Source organism: Alligator mississippiensis, chromosome 6 (assembly GCF_030867095.1).
Source record: "Alligator mississippiensis isolate rAllMis1 chromosome 6, rAllMis1, whole genome shotgun sequence".
Taxonomy (NCBI): Eukaryota; Metazoa; Chordata; order Crocodylia; family Alligatoridae; genus Alligator; species Alligator mississippiensis.
In genome coordinates, this window is record NC_081829.1 from 41090055 (window position 1) to 41094743 (window position 4689).

A 4689-nucleotide genomic window follows, 5' to 3' on the forward strand; every position below is an offset into this window, starting at 1 on the left:
ATGGGGAAGGAGGAGATCCCAGGTCCTGGGCATGACCACTAAAACTGCACTCTGCCAGGGTCAGAAGGCCTGGTAGGACTGCCAGTGGCACAGCAATCCCAGGATATGCCAGGACTGAGGATCCCCCTGGTAAAATACAGGTAGGAGGCGCCATAACCTCCAGCCACCACGCACGCACACATCTTTGACAGGCCTGAGGCTTGCTGGTTGCAGTGGAGTTGTGAGGCTCCAGGCCAGCTCAGCTTAGCTGCCTGGGATGCCAGCTTTTGGGTTGAAAAACCCTTTGTCAGGCAGAGGGAACACTTGCAGTTGGTGTGTGTGCTGTTTCTGCATGGAAGAAATAGTAAAGAAGCCAGAGGCTGATATGCAATGCAGGGAAGAAAGCCAATCAGTGAAAAATGGAAATGGAGGCATCACGTCGGGGGTGAGGGACAGGCTGGGGTGAGTGGGTGACGGAGGTGTAGCAGGTAGAAGTGGAGAGGTACCTGGGGAGTCAGATAATCTGTCAGGTTGTAGTGCGTCAGAATTCCAATGTCTATATTGAGTCCATGAGTTTCTGTACCTACTACGTAGGAGGGAGATGAAGTGCAGCTCATAGCTTGTCCTTCCATCCAGGAACAGCACACACACCAACTGCAGATGCTTCCTCAGTGTGACAAAGGGTTTTTCAACCTGAAAGCTTGCTAAGATATATTTCTCTAACTATTCAGTTGGTCTACTAAAAAATATCTGATTAGATTGACCCAAAGGACCTTGTCTGCCAGTGCCATGTCCTTAGACCAACACCCCTAGCACCTGTCCCCAGTCAGCTGACCGGAAGGATGCAGGGCCCTGGACACATCTAAGCCCCAGGGCTGGGGCTGGCAGGGAGAGTTCGGTGGCAGCTGGTGGAGAAGCTCCTTCAGGAAAGGAAAGAAAGGCACTGTGACAGTTTAGCTGCCTGAGATGCTGCTAGTGCTACTGTGCTGCTTACTTATTACCTGTTGTCATGTAAAGTGGTGGACTGGCCTGAGGCTGTAGGGGAGGAGGAGACCTCACTGGGGCACACTACCATGTCATGTAGAGGACCCAGTGCCAGTGAGGGCGCACCTTAACACACACACAAAGTCACACATGTCACAAGTTTTGCTTGTCAGCAGCTTGAGGTGCAGTTTCCCAGAAACCCCTGCACCTATCTCCTTGAAACTTGGCAGGCTTTGTGGCCTCGGCAGGGGCTACCATTCCTGCTGTTTCCACCCCCCTGTGCATTCACATTTACAAGTGACACAAGTTTTTCTTTAAGACTTTGAGATGCAGTTTCCCTGAAACCCTTTTACCTATCTCCTTGAAACTTTGCAGGCTTCATGCCCTCAGAAAGGGCTACCATCCCTGCTGTTTTCATTCAAATCTGGCAAAATCTGCTGTAGCAAGAACATAGAATCCTCTAAAATGTTAAATGTTTGCTGGTAAAAAGAAGAAGAAAATACTGAACACTTATCTTCAAAAACACTCATTTTTAATTTCTTAAGTGCGCACACATATTTTAGTTCATGAGTTGAGATTTGTGTATATTTTGTGTATTTGTATATTTGGTTTTTAAATTTGTTTGTTTTGTATATTTTGTATATTTGTTTTGCCATAATTATGATTTGCTGCATAACCTGAATTCAACAATTATCTGTATGCATTATCTTAGAGTCTTTAATTCAATTATTATACCCTATTTATTTCAAGTAAATCTTCAGAGGCTGTAGCTTCTAAAAGCTAGCTTTAATGACCATATATGAGATGTGATTTTTTTTCAAAAGCATATCACTTGGCCAAATTTGTGCAGATTTTCTGAAGATGGCAAAAGGCAAATGTATGATATAAAGACTGGTACAACCCTTTCAATTCCTACTCCCTTCTCCAAAACATGTTATTGCTAGAGATGTGCAAAGGAAAGCTTGCCAGAAATTTTTTAAACAGCATGTTATTTTCCACAACTACTTATTTTTGGAAATGGCCAAAACTTCAAAATGGTGTGTAAAATTTAAACCAAATGGTTACAATTTGGCAGTTATAAGAAATTGAAAAATAGGTACAGGCAGTCCTGAGACTTACAGTGCAGTTGGTTCCTGAAAACTGCGTCTTAAGTCAAAAAGTCGTAACTCGGAACCAATTTTTCCATAGGAACAATATTATAGAAGAGGGGTTGGTTTCTTTACAATGCTCATCACAGCTGTCTCCAGCTGGTAAGTTCCTTGTGGTGGGGGGGAGTGTGGAGGGTGGAGGGAAGGGGCGTGGAGGGGCAGATCAATGCCCCCGCAGCAAGGGAGGGATTAGGGCTGGGGCTGGGACAGGGGGTGGGGCAAAAGCTGCCCAGGCGAGGCGGAGAGGCGGGGTGCGGGGAGGGGGTGGGGGGGCTTCCTCTGCCGTGTACTGCTGGTCCAGGAGCGGCTCATCCAACAGCTCTCACTGTTGCTCCTGCCACCGGTATGGGAGGGCACGCAGGGGGCATGGGCCCCCAGATTTGCGTGGGGGGGAGGCAGGACCAGGGCTGCACCAAGCTGCACTCCAGGTGGGCAGTGGAAGATGCTGGGAGTGGGGGCTATGCCCTCCTGCTGCTCACCCAGCCAGGGCAGGGTGGAGCCACTGCGCTGCCTCTGGGCAAGCAGCATGCAGCAGCAGGACCTATCCCGTCCTCCCCACACCTCCCAGGAGGGCATAGCCCCTGCTCCTAGTGCCTTCTGTCACCCACCTGGAGTGTAGCCCGGCACAGTCCTGGCCCGCCCACCTGCCCTGCACAGATCTGCGGGCATATGCCCCCTGCCCCCATGCCCTCCTGGACCAGTGGTAGGAGCAGCGGTGAGAGCCGCTGGATGAGCCGCTCCCAGATCAGCAGTGCACAGTGGCAGGAGTTACCCCACCCCTTCCCCATGCCCTCCCATCCCAGCTGGGCAGCTTTTGCCCCAGCCCCTGTCCCAGACCCAATCCCTCCCTCGCTGTGGGGGGCATTGATCTGCCCTCCCACACCACTTCCCTCCCCCCTCCTCCCACTACAAGGGACCCACCAGCTGGAGGCAGCTGTGTCAAGAGTGTCGTAAAGTTGAAATCGGCATCAGAACCTCGAAACAGAGTGTAAATTTATAAAGGTCGTAAATGCCATTCACCGTAACTCGAAAAGTTATGAGTCAAGGACTGCCTGTACAAAAATGGAAAATGTTCAGCAACCAACAGATGGTGTTATCGGCCCCTTTTATTGTGATAAACAAAAGACAAACATATTTGAAAGCATGGGATGGATTTAAAAAGTGCTTGTGTGAATTGGAAGCATGTTTCATTAGATTTCTGTAGGATTTGTGCTTGTAATGCATGTATGTGCTTTTGAATATTCAGCTAGCATTCCTTCCTTTGAAAAGCTTACAATTTAAAACTACTACTTCATCTTTAATAAGAAAGGTAACTGTGTACTCCAAATCCATTACAGGTTACTTGTAGGAATCTGATCTGTTAAGTGAATTGCAGGTCTAAAGTTACTATCCACTAACACAGCTGCACTTCTACCAAAGCTGCTCCTGTCCAGGTTTCTCCCTTACTGATTATCTGTTTTAGAGTATCTTTCCCCCATATGAATGACTTAGCCTTTTTTCTGATATATTTCCCTTTATTTATGCATAAGTTCTGAATCTCTCCCTTTTGTATCATTTGTCTACACTCACTGACATTCACAGCTCCTCCACATTTAGTTTCAACTGCAGGCCTCGTTAACATGTGGTTTGCCCTCTTTTCTAGCCTATTTATGAAGATGTTAAATAATGGATCTCTGCTCTACCCAGTTTTGTAAGAAGTTCCTGAGGGCATGGGTGAGGGACAGAGGTGAGGCAGTTTTGGCTAAGTTTGCACTCCAGTTCTCCAGACCATATCAGTTCTGCAGGACTGTCAATAAAATGCCATTTACAGTTGCTAAATACATTATGCTTTAACTATATATTCTTTTCTTATCTGAGTTTAAACAACTGAACTGGCTTATCAAGAGTGTAAGTGAATTAATGTAACAGTTCATAATTGTATAATGCTTTGAAGTTCTGTAATACTAAGATACAAGGATTTTTAAGAACACTACACAGGACAGTAAAAATTTACAGGTGGAGAAACAGGCATGTTAAGTGTTGTGCTCTGCATACAGCATATCTGTGGTAAAATCCTGCCAGAACCAGTCCCCTGATGCTTGGCCTGGTACTGTAACCACTAGACTCTGCCTCCCATCCAAGAACCTTTGCTCAGAAGTCCGCCAGGCTTGTCACACTCCTTGTCCTGAAGTTCTGCCTCTGACCTCAGTTTAGAATGACCCTTACGCAGTCCTCTCTGCCTGGCCACAGAGAGGATAGCATCTCACACAGCTTCCCTCTCAGGAATTCGCTTTATTAACTAGACACCTTTACACTTTAATAAACCATGCCTGTTCTCTTACCAAACAAACTCACTGATCTGATAAAGCCTTGCCTTCTGGAGCAGTAAGGCAGGCAACAAGAATCTTGCCTAAGCTCCCCCACCCCAGCAGCAAAATACAGTTGAAAGGTTTGTGAAGCAGCCTGGTGTTGGTGATTTTATCTGAAGAATGCAATAAATGCCCTAAAGCAAAGCAGCCCAGACTGGGCTAGGAGGAGTTGGTTGCAGGGCTCTGGCATATTGTCCTTTCCAAGCTTGCAGGAACTGGCAGGTCCCTGC

At 47.1% G+C, this 4689-nt stretch overlaps 1 protein-coding gene across 6 annotated transcripts in view; it reads right to left on the reverse strand.

The window, feature by feature from the left end:
• GPRIN2 (G protein regulated inducer of neurite outgrowth 2) overlaps positions 1-4689 on the reverse strand; it is a 69104-nt gene that overhangs the window by 59311 nt on the left and 5104 nt on the right. The window lies entirely within an intron of this gene.